Source organism: Callithrix jacchus, chromosome 4 (genome assembly GCF_049354715.1).
Source record: "Callithrix jacchus isolate 240 chromosome 4, calJac240_pri, whole genome shotgun sequence".
NCBI classification, from domain to species: domain Eukaryota; kingdom Metazoa; phylum Chordata; class Mammalia; order Primates; family Cebidae; genus Callithrix; species Callithrix jacchus.
This window is the reverse complement of record NC_133505.1, coordinates 25045524-25058143: the sequence shown is the minus strand read 5'-3', so window position 1 is coordinate 25058143 and position 12620 is coordinate 25045524. Positions and strand designations below refer to the sequence as shown.

At 35.9% G+C, this 12620-nt stretch overlaps 1 protein-coding gene across 16 annotated transcripts in view; it reads left to right on the top strand.

Moving 5' to 3' along the window:
* The window catches only part of FARS2 (phenylalanyl-tRNA synthetase 2, mitochondrial), a 521299-nt gene that overhangs the window by 131979 nt on the left and 376700 nt on the right, over positions 1–12620 (top strand). The window lies entirely within an intron of this gene.

Genomic DNA, 12620 nt, shown 5'->3' with positions numbered 1-12620 from the left:
TGCTAAGCTTCAGGGTTCTTAGTTGAGAAATGGGGAAATAATGATTGTGAAGATCAAATGAAACCATATAGTATGTAAGATAGGCACGCAGCAAGGTAGCAAATGTACTAAATGGTATGAAACTATTAACCAATAGTACTGCAAGCAGCAGTGAAATGTGTTATAGGATCACGTTATCAGTCATGGGAACTTAGAATCAGGATAGATAAGCATTAAGCATTAATTCGTATAGATGAAACTGGTGGTCAATGGTGATTTTTTTAATGACTGATAGAAAAATGACTACTTTGGGAGCCACAGACAAGTCTTCAATACCTCCTTGAAAATCTGTTATTATCCAAGCCCCATTTTCACTTTGCCATTTCTAGAATTTTGCAGAGCTGCAAATTCTTCTTCTGACCATTTTCTTTCTTATATGCTCTTTAAATGTGTATTTAAAATTTAGACCTGTTGGAAAAAGCTTTTTGGCTTTCTAAATTTTAAATTTAATTGGGTTTTGCAGTCCACTTTTATTCTTTTTTTTTTTTTTGAGACAGAGTCTCCCTATTCTTAAATCTCATTAGAAGTAATTCCTTGCTCAGTAATTCCTCAGTAGTTCTGAACAACTTTCTGTGGCTTTTGTAAGCAGTTGTAGTTTGGATTGAATTTGTGTTTTGGGTCATTTGGATTTGCACAAGGACAGTTAGGAAAATGTCAGAGAAATAGAAGTAGTCCTACTGGAAAAATAAATTAGGCAGACTGTCGTGTGCAGTTAATGGAAATTAATTTAATTTCAACACTGTGGTGTCTCTCAGACATAAAGCTAAGTGAGACTCGGCAGACACTTAAAGGCCCCTGGAATCAGGGGTGAGATTGGTCCTGGCTTGATGTCTGATTGGCTGAGTGATTTTATCCTCTCTGGATCTTTACCTTTCTGAGTTTCCTTTCCTTGTATGGCCTTGGTTAGTGGACTACAGTCTCTTCCAGCTTTAGTGTTATATTTCCATTAGAAATAATCTCCGGCTTTGGTTAGTTAGTCTCCTTCTGCTGTGTTGTGTTGTGCACATGGTCTTATGAACTGCTGCTTTTCCTTATTTCAGAGTTTCAAAACTTTAGTGAGTGTTACAGTTATATTCTGGTCATACTCATATAGTGCATGTATGATTACATCTTAATAATTTTCTAAAAACAGCCTTAAAGTGACTGACTTCTTTTGCTTAGCACTATTCTAAGCTATAGTACCTGTGAAATAATGGGTTTGAGAGGAGAGTTATATATATTTCTAGTACACATTGAAAGTATTAAGTAGCTATTAAAATTAAGTACTTAGCTTGCCTGCTATCTCAGCTACTCGGGAGGCTTAAGTGGGAGGATTGCTTGAGCCTAGGATGACCAGAATGACCACAATGGACTGAAGCTTAAGCTTCAAAACCAGCCTGAGCAACATAGCAAAACCCTATCTCTAAATATATTGCATATATATATTTTAAATAATTTACAAATATTTTTAAAATTTATTAAAATTTATGTAAAATAAATTTTCACATGGAATGTGTGCTGCATTTTGGGAATTATCAATGAGTTTTGGATTTATTGCTTCAACCATTCCCATCTGCCCGTAATATTTTTCATATGTACCTGTGTGGATATACCAGTATTTCTGATTGATCTATTGAAACTAGCTTGGCCGTAATAAGTTATTGAATGCTGTAGTGCACAGGTGGACTCCCAGGATTATTATATGCTAACCATGGAATACTGGAAAAGATACATACTTCAAAAGATTTGGATTCCATGTGTGTAAAGGGGTGGTGGTTGTGGTGTCAGTGGCAGCAGTGCAGGATTTGGAGGAGGTGTCGATGGAGTGGCTCATGTAGAAGATGACAAGTGCTTTTAAAATTATAATACACTTTATCAGTGTGACGTATAATTAGTATTATCAGGCAAATGTGTTGTTTGGAGGAAGGTACCTTTTTCTTCTTTGACTGTGGGTATTGTATTAGAGCTGTCCTCCTTGTGTGAGGGTAGAGAACTGATGAGATGCTTATTGGTTGTCTCCTCTGCGATATTTGTTTAGTGTGTGTATGGAAGGGGCAGAATGAATGAGATACCTTGAGCGTTCAGTTATGCATTTAGATTGAAAATGTGTTGGTTTTAGTTTTTATTGCCAGGAGTGGAGCAGTGGTCATGGCCACATTGGACTGAAGCTTAAGGCTCTGACTTGCTAAATGATCAAGTATTTCTCCTTGGCTTGAGTGGAAATTTGAGAGAACAGTTTATTTTCCTCTGGTAACTATATAATGGCATTAGTGTCAAAAAGGGGACTATTTAAGCTTCAGAATGAGGAGGAGCATAAAGCTGATATATATTTATGTGTGTGTATATATATATATGCACATATTCCTGCACTGCAAAACATTTCCATTTTAGTATATGTGCTGCAGAGGTGAGCAAGACCGTAAAACATTTCAGTTAAAATGGCAGACCACATATATGACCGTGGTTCCACAAGATTATAATGGAGCTGAAAAATTCCTGTCACCTAGTGATTTTTGTTACAGTTACCTACAGTATTCAGTATGGTACATGCTGTACAGATCTGTAGACTGGGCACAACAGGCTCTACTTCACAGCCTAGGTGTGGGTAGTGGGCTGTATTGTCTAGGTGTGTGTGAGTACAGTCTACGGTGTTCACACAATCAAAAAATTGCCTAAGGAAGCATTTTTTCAGATTGTATCCTCTTCCTTAAGTGACGCATGCTTGTGTGTGTACATATATGTGTATACATAAAGACTACAGTAAAACTATGGAGGTTTATTACTCAGGTTTTACAATCTAAGTACCTAATTAGAAAATGTCTAACTGGGAGGTATCTCATGGAAACTCTGCTGTTTTTCTGGTACCTTGTGTAAATGACATAGAGTAGGGGCTGTTTGTTTTCTCTTCCCAGTGTCACTTTGAAACATCTGTGTTGTTAGTAAAGAACAGTGTTTTTTTAATTTTTTTTTTAACATTTGGTGTCCTTAAGAACAGTATAAAAAGATTGTTTTTCTTGATGCTCATTAATTTTTCACATCACACTCATTTTGCCTTTCGAAGTGGTACAGAAACCATATCCCATTGTCTACAAAAGGGTGATCTGCATGTTTTGAAAGAGAGCAGGGCTATCACCTTGTGGGCCTCCTTTTTTTTTTTTGGCCATTTCTTAGTTAAGCCAGGCTTATTCTAGGCCCTGCCCTAGTTCCCTTTTCTGGTTGAATGACTATCAACACTGCACTGATTGGTTTTGAGATAGAGTCTTGCTCTGTAGCACACGCTGGAGTGCAGTGGTGTGATCTTGGCTGGCTTCAACCTCCGCCTCATGGGTTCAAATGATTCTACTGCCTCAGCCGTCTGTGTAGCTGGGATTACAGGCATGCACCACAGGCATGCACCACCACAGCCGGCTGATTTTTGTACTTTTAGTAGAGTCTGCCTCTTACTGTGTTGGCCAGGCTGGTCTTGAGCTCCTGACCTCAAGGGATCCGCCCACCTTGGCCTCTGAAAGTGCTGGGACTACAGATGTGAGCCACTGAGCTTGGCCGCTGGTTTTTAATGTGTAATTACAAGTAAATACTTTCTTTTATTACCGAACTAGGTCAGGCAACAGAATTTTCACTTTTCCTGGATTATAAAAGATATTTTTGGAACCTGTGGCCTTTTTGGGCCTGATCAGTTATTTATATTTTTGTTTAGTAGGGATGACATTCTCTACCTGGAGCCACATTTTGACCAAGAACACCTCATTTTTCTCTGTACCATTAGGAGTGAAATGTTCCCCTCCATTTCATCTTATTAGTTCTCCTTTCCTTATTCCTCACTAATTAACGTGTTCTGAGAGTAGTTTCCATCTCGGGAAAAAACAGCTTTATCTTCATTTGTAGGAATATCAAAACACTGTATTCTTATAATAATTGTGGAGTTGGCCACTATATCTCTAGCATTAGGAGACACTGACATTTGAATCCTTTCCTGGTCACCTTTTTATCTTTCTCATAACGTTTATTGTTTTCTCTGCAACTTCAAATGTAATCTTACTTATTGAGGAAATGTATAAAATATATAAAAGCACTGAGAAGAAAAAAATTATGGGTAATCTGACCACCTAGAGATGATAAATGTTTTTAATGTTATGGTTTTGTTTTAAATCTTGAATTTTAATGTTAATGCAATAGCCTGCTGATATTCTAGTATTTCATTAGAATAACTTTCATATATAACTGTTCTATAAAGAAAATTGTTATTGCTTGCTAATTTAATCTGTTGTATTTACTAAATACATTGTTCTTAAAGAAGAATAATGTTCACCAAACCTGGAATTCATATAAGCTGTTTCCCAGGAGCTCCATGTTACATGTATATTATGTTTAAAAGGTACTGAGAGATTTTTAAAAACAGATTCTAGTAATTAAAGGCTATTTTTATCTTTCAGTTAATTTCCTCAGGGGGCATTAATTCCAGTGATGCTAAAGTTGCTCAAATATTGTTAGAGTTGTCTTTAATTTTAGCTTCATATATTGTCATTGATCAGGCTTCATCACTTGAGAGATTTGTTTTTTCCACAGAGTAAAAAAATCATTTGGATACAAGGCTGGAATTTCAGGTTATCAAGTGGAGTAATAATTTTTTTTTTTTATTAAGAACAAGGTATAAAAGTATAAAGGATTTTTTACCCCCGGGAAATTTATAATCTAATTCTGAAAGCAGTTTATGAAATCAAGTTCTGGAAACTTCCACTTCTATCACAGACTAGATATGCTGGCTAAAAAGGAACTGAGCGCCAGGAGCAATGAGCTCATATGAAGTGTGTGGAGGTGCTGCAGCTGCTGTCAGCAACAGGGCAGCTGGGAGATCAGGCCTCGTGGCAGCGGCAAGCCAGAGAAGTCAAATCTGGGCCTCTCACCTTTGCCTCTTCAAGAGAGCCAAATTGGTCCCAGGGCTGGTGGTGCCCTGGCAACACACTGTCTTTGAAGGCAAGCATCCCCAACCTAGGCCCTCACTTCCCCCGAGGGATATCATCCAGCCTAAGATCACCAAACACAAACTATCCTGTGTGAAAATTGGCGGAAATCACACCCAATTGCTTTCGCTATTTGAATTCCTTGGCTCAAAGTATAAAATAACTGTATGATATCTTAAAAGAAGTGAAAAATACTATCTCAAATATGTATAAATAATAAAAATGGTTTTTAACAAAAGATCATACAGGAGTTATCAAGCTCCTGTATGACAAGACATGGAGGAAATGTACATGCATATTACTAATAAAAGAAGACAATCTGAAAAGGCTCCATACTCTGTTTCCAACTATATGATATTCTGGAAAAAACAAAGCCAAGGAGACAGTGAAAAGATCAGTCAGTGATTATCAGGGGCCAGTACAGAAGGAGTGATGAATTGGCTGAGCATAGAAGATTTTTAGGGCACTGGAAACACTGTATGATACTATAATGGTGGATATATGTTCCATATTTGTTAAGATCCACATAATGTACAACCGAGTGTAAATGTAAAATCCACAGAATGTACAACTCCAGAGCCCTAAGGTAAACTATGGACTTTGGGTGATTATAATGTGTAGGTCCATCTAGTATAAAAAGTGTACCACTCCGCAGGAGGATGTTGATGGTGGAGGAGGCTGCCATGTGTGGAGGGGGAGTTATATGGGATATCTCTGTACCTTCCTCTCCGTTTTTCTGTGAATGTAAAACTGCTTTAAAAAAAATGTATTTAAAAAAAGACTTCGCTTGCTTGAGAAAGAACTAAATAGAACATGTAAAATTGAAAAATGTTTGTGTAAATAAACATGTCCTTTTTCTGGACTAAAATTCAATCTAGGATTGCATGTTATATTTTTCATGTGTTCATTTCCTTTATTAAATTGGGATAGTTACTCAGTCTTTCTTTGTGATGACTTTGATACTTTTGAAGGGTACTAGCCATATATTTTGTGGAATGTTTCTCACCTTGACATAATTTGGTATTTTCTGATGATGAAATTTATATTTTACATTTTTGATAAAAATGTCATGGAAATTTTGTTGTGCCCTTATTAATGCGTTATATCATGAGGGATGTGGCGTTGATATTTGTGAACTTCGATCACTTGGTAAATGTGACGTCTATTATGATTCTCTGCCATTATTAGTTTCCCCTTTGTAGTGAAAAGTGTTTGTAGGAAGATATGTTGAGACTGTATAAATAGTTCTCATAATATTTTAGTCCTATTAACTTTGGATTCCATTGATAGTTTTTGCCTGAAATCATTGTGATGTTGGTCAAATGGTTATTTTCTTTCGAATTTATTCTAAAGCTATTAGAATTTTACTCAAGGAAGACCTTTACCTTATCTCCCATAAATATATTTAATTATTTATATCAGTATGGCTTTATTGTATGGGTTATAATCTGTTACTAAAATGGTTTATTTTATTGCTGAAATTTACCTGGATTTGGTCTTTGGGAGCCCCCTCAAGTAGTCTCCTGTGTCCTCTGACATGTCATCATTTTTTGTCCCCATGAGATATCCCAGATTTATCTTTTACTTTCTCCGCCCCAGCCCTGGAATCAGTCATTTCTTTAAGAAACTCTGCTCCTTTTTTATTAAAGAATAGTATTTAGAAGCCTAGGCCTCAGTATACTTATTGCCCTAGGGGTATCATTACTTGTAGGCCTCCTCAAGGGACAGAGCTAGGAAATATATATACCTACTTCTATTTCTGCATCGATGTATCTGCATATGTGTTAGAAAATATGAATTCATATGGGTACCTCCTATCTAAGCCAACACCACATGGCTCATTCGAGCCCTCCCCATTGCCTTTGACAGTGACAGTGAGAAACCTGGTTCTTCTTACTCATGATATGTTTACTTACTTGTTCAGTCCTGGAAGGAACGTAAGCTAGTTTCAGAATCGTTAATGCCCACTTCTGTGGAAAAAAATTAATAACTAGTGTACAATATTTGCTATGGTTTTTTGTTTTTAATCTTGGAATATTTAGTTAAAATACTGTTTTTGAAAGTTGTTTTGGTTAATTATTTTCTTCTCCACCCTCTTCAAGTGGCTGTCATTTATTTAGAATAAACTTCTGTGCATCATTATTGTTTGTGGGGGGGGAACACCCCATATGGGTTCTTCCCACTTTTGGGTGGATTTTATTTGATTTATTTCTTATTATATTATTATTATTATTATTGAAACAGAGTCTCCTTTTGTCACCCAGGCTGGAGTGCAGTGGCGTGATCTCAGTTCACTGCAGCCTCTGCCTTTTGGGTTCAAGTGATTCTTCTGCCTCAGCCGCCTGAGTAGCTGGGACTACAGGCGGGTGCCACCACACCTGTCTAATTTTTGTATTTTTTGGTAGAGATGGGGTTTCACCATGTTGATTAGGCTGGTCTTGAACTCTTGACCTTAAGTGATCTTCCTGTCTTAGCCTCCCAAAGTGCTGGGATTACAGGCATGAGCCAGGATTTTATTTTTAATGTTTGCATAGATAAAATGTTAATGTCCTTCTAAAAATCAGAATTGTACAAAAAGGTTTACTTAGAGGTCATAACCCCCACTCTGCCATTCCTTATACTCCATTCCCATTCAACCATTTTTTCCATCCCGTTTCTACCCACCTCTCTGTAGGTGATTTATTTCTGTTATTTCTAGCTTATCCTTCCTTTATTCACAAATGAGAAGATTGATGTATATTTTATTTCTTACATGAAAGATAGCAAGTAATATATGCTCTCTTGTACTTTGCCTTTGTCACTTTCTAGTATATCTTGAAAGTCCTTCCATATCAGTTCAGAGACATCTTCCTCATTCTTTATTACACCTGCAAAAGTACTGTATTGTAAAGATAGACCATAGTTTATTTAACATCTTTCCAATGTAAGACTTTTCAAAAACTATGTTGCAGTTACAAACAATAATACGGTGAAAACTTTGTGCGAATATATTAATATTGGAAGTGTGTTTTCAGGGCATATAGCTAGAAATTGAAGGACTGGGTCAAGAGATGAACAAATATTTAGTTTTGCTGGTATTTTCAAATTCATCTCCAAAAGGATTCTACCAGTTTCCATTTTCACCAGCAACGTATGACTCTACCTGTTTTCCAAAGCTACAACATATTCAAGAGTATATTATCTAGCTTTTAAATTTTTGCCGTTGTGTTAGGTTAGAAATATTATGTCAGGGCTGTTTTAATTTGCTTAATTTCTTCTTCTCTAAGTTTGAATCCCTTTTCATATGTTCAGAGGTCATTTTCGTATATGTGTATTTTTTTTGTGAATTGTTCTTTTTCCATTTTTCTATTGAGTATTTGGCCCTTTGTCAACTTTTAAAAGTTTCTGATACGTTAGTGGTGTTACCTCTTTGTGGTGTATGCTTCCTAACATTTTTTCCCTTCTTTTTTATCATTTTTCAGGTGTAAAGACCTTTGTATGTATGTTTGTGATGTGTATATTGTTAATGATTTTTGGTTTAATTGTGTTTTAATCAGAGAATATAGTTTATTGTTTCTTCTTTATGGAATATACTTACTTGTGTGTGACTTATCATGTGATCAATTTTTTTTAATGTTCTCTGGGTCCTTGAGAATAAAATATATTTTTTTATTATAAAGGGAGTAAGTTTAATGTATGTGTATATGTGTGTGTAAATATGCGTATACATATATATGTCTATATACACGATTTCCTCTTGTAATTGTGTTTTTAGGTCTTTTATCTTGTTAATTTTGCACATTTGATCTTATACTAAGAATGGTGTATTAAAGTTTCCTGTTACTAATATGATTGTGTTTCTATGTGTGCCTTTTGCATCTCCTATGGTTCTTTCTACACAAAGGTAATTATTACCTTACTGATGTATAGATATTCATAAATATTATACCTTTGTTGTGATTTGAAACTTTTAGCATTAATACAAGATCTGCTTTGTCTTGCTCAGTGGTTTTTTCGCTTGAATTGTACTTTGATTCTTTTTTTTTTTTGAGACGGAGTTTCACTCTTCTTACCCAGGCTGGAGTGCAATGGCGCGATCTCAGCTCATAGCAACCTCCGCCTCCTGGGTTCAGGCAATTCTCCTGCCTCAGCCTCCTGAGTAGCTGGGATTACAGGCACACACCATCATGCCCAGCTAATTTTTCTGTGTTTTTAGTAGAGACGGAGTTTCACCATGTTGACCAGGATGGTCTCGATCTCTTGACCTTGTGATCCACCCGCCTCGGCCTCCCAAAGTGCTGGGATTACAGGCGTGAGCCACCGCACCCGGCCCTTTGTCTGATTTTAAGAATGCTATGCTGGCCGGGCATGGTGGCTCACACCTGTAATCACAGCACTTTGGGAGGACTGAGGCAGGTGGATCACGAGGTCAGAGTTTAAGACCAGCATGGCCAAGATGGTAAAACCCCATCTCTACTGAAAACACAAAAAATTTAGCCAGGTAAGGTGGTGGATGCCTGTAATCTGAGCTACTTGGGAGGCCGAGGCAGGGAATTGCTTGAACCTGGCATGTGGAGGTTGCAGCATGCCACTGCACTCTGGGCCTGGGCGATAGAGTGAGACTCCGTCTCAAAAAAAAAAAAAAAAAAAAAAAAATGCTATGCTGCTTGGTTTTTTATTGTGTCTGTTTGCCTGTGATAGTCTGTTTATTTATTTGTTTATAACATTGTTTTAAGTGTATTTTTTATATAGTTGTGTCATGCTTTGTGGCCAGATTTATTTTTTTTAAGAGGTGAATTAAGCTTTTTCACATTTGTTGATATGACTTTCACATTTATTGAGTTATTGATATATTTTAGCTCAACTCTATCATGATAAATATAGTGTGGTATTGTATATGTCATAACATGTTATATTTTATTTCTCTATATGTTTATTATGCTTTTGAATGAAAATGTTTGTTGCTATTTAGAAAGGTTATATTTTTGTTTTATTGGTTTCTCTTATACTTAAAACTTAAATTCCCTTATCCCTCATATTTAACTCTGTTCTGTTTAGTTTGTCTTAAAGGTATTCTTTAACTATTGCCCATACAATAATCAGTATATTCTGCTTTCCTCTTTGCGTCTTTCTTTCATTGTTTAGTTACGTTATTTCTGCTTTGTCAGAACATATAACAATTACATGTTCTCTTTCAGTGTAATCCCCAGCTTTCAGTTTGAAATCTACATATTTTATGTATTGACATGTCCTCCGTTTGTTTTTTGCTGAAATTTTCCTAGTTATTTATTACTTGAACAAGGCTCATGCTTTGGTAAATTCTTCAGAAAGAGCTCATTAATGTGATATTCCCTCTGCTCTTGTGCATTTGAAGGTTTTTCTGCAGAATTGGTGTTTAAATGACAGCATTGATGGATATAAACTTCTTAGTCTACACTTTTAAAAATTGAGTTGTTTGAAAATATGGTTTCATTGTTGTCTTGTTTTCTGTGTTGCTTTTGAAGAATCTGATGCCAGTCTGATTCTTTACTTCTCTATGTTATTTGGTCTTCTTGTGTAGAGGGCTTGACAATTTTCCCCATTATTTTTGAAGTCTGTTTTACAAGAATCTGTCCTATATTTGATCCTTTCAGGTTTTTTATTCACAGGTACCCATTTTATCTGGTATTAATTAGTTCTTCCGTTGGGGTTTTTTTCTCCTATTTAAGGACTCCAATTATATAAATGTAATTCCTTCTTTGCCTGTGTTCCATTTCTACAACTTTCTCTCTAATTCTTCTTTCTTTATTTTATCATTCTTCTTTGAGGTTTTTTTTTCTTCCATTTTTTCAGTGCCTCCTTATTAAATCTTGATTGAGTCCATTGTCCCTTGCGTGCTTTGGAATTTAGGCTTTGTTTCTGAGATGATTTTATTTCTTCTATATTTTTCTGAGTTAAATCAATTCTCTTTTCATTTTTTCTTTATTTCTGTTCTTAATTTTTGAATTTCTGACTAAAGCAATTTATATCCTTAAATGCTTGATTGAATATATGTAGTTTAGTTTTCAAGTATTAGTTTTTTTTTTTTTTTTTTTAAGTGCTTCTTTGTTTTTTTCTGGTAGGGGAGAAGAGTTTGATTTTCATTAGTTTAGGTCTTTTGAATGGACTTTCTGATTTTTGAGTAACAATTTTCTACATTTTTATTAAATATTTTTGTTCTTTATTTGGGTGTGTAAAAGACTTTCTAGTTCTCTGGTGCCCTCTTCTGTTAGTGTAGCAGTACACATGTTAGTGGTTGTTTATTTATTTTTGGTGCGGGTTAGATAATGGTTTTGTAAATCCTCCGATTTTGTAGTTATGCTTTATCTTTGACAACTGTGAATTTTCTTGTTTGCATCTTTTTTCTCTTCCTACCTAATTGAAAATGTGGCCTTTCACTTTTTATTAACTCTTTTCTTTTGCAGTGTAACTGTGCGTTTGGAAGCCTGTCACTTCAAATTGAGCATGCTTTTACATCACTTTTCTGTAGTCCCTGCTCAGGCCTACTAGGACACTTTTTAAAGGATTTTCATGCTTAGTGTAACTTACACTTTCTGGGTTTTTAAGGTCCACCTTAGCACCTCACTCATTCTCCTCTCTTTCTCCCATTTTTTTCCAGCTTACTCTTGTTATTTCAAAGCCTTATCAGTGTGGTAGGAGTGTAAGAGTTCTGTCCCTGTGTTTTGGTTGGCCTGCCTGCCTGCCTGCCTGTGTGCCAAAGCCATTGTGTTCAATAATTCTTCTTGTTGCTCTAAATTATTTTTAGAGGAAGCCTTGACATCTGTCATTGTCTTTAGTTCTCGTAAGAATAATTTGAGGCCTAGGATATCAGAATCTTTTTCTGAAAACGTTTTTGTCTTATATTGCTGGCCAGTTAAAGGAACATGTCTGGGATTGTCTTAGTTCATCTTAGTAGCCAGAGGCTCTCTCTATTGTCCAGAAAATATGGCACCTGGCTGCAAGTCTATACAAGGACTGGTTTACTTTTGTTCTCTTCCTCATCAGGGGGATGAGTCTTTTAGGGACTCAGACACCCCAGCTTGGTTCCATAGCAAAGCTTTCCCTTTTGTCTCACTTGCCATGGCAAGTTTTCACAACCCATGTTCAGGTTTCAGTTGATAGGTTATATAGGCATATATTCTCAATGCTTCTGTCTGGCTTTGTGCTTACTTATTTTATTTTACTTATTTTTTACCCCTGGCTTCATGCTTCCTGTAGAGTTTAGTCATTCCTCTCTATCGTTTTGTATTTTTAAGAATTTCTGTACTTTTTCAGTAGCATGTATCAGGACGTTTGGTTCTAATTACCCACACCATTATTACTAGAAATGGCAGCTGATTTGTTCTTTTATTAAAACATTTTTAATGTTTGATTATGGGACTTGGGGTGGGAAGAATAATAGATTCATTTGCTCAGTTATCCATTTTGAGTCAATCTTGTACCAAGTAAAGACTTGCTATATCACTGACCAGAAGGTTATTTTATTTCAGTGGTAAAGCAGCTTATGACTGGTGATAGCTGTGGTTAATAATCATCATAACAATAATGAGGAAAACTTATTTAGCCATTGGAATGTGCCAGATACTCTGTGTTTTTCATATATTATTTTGTTTTTAATAAAATCTACTAATTTGCTATTATTAT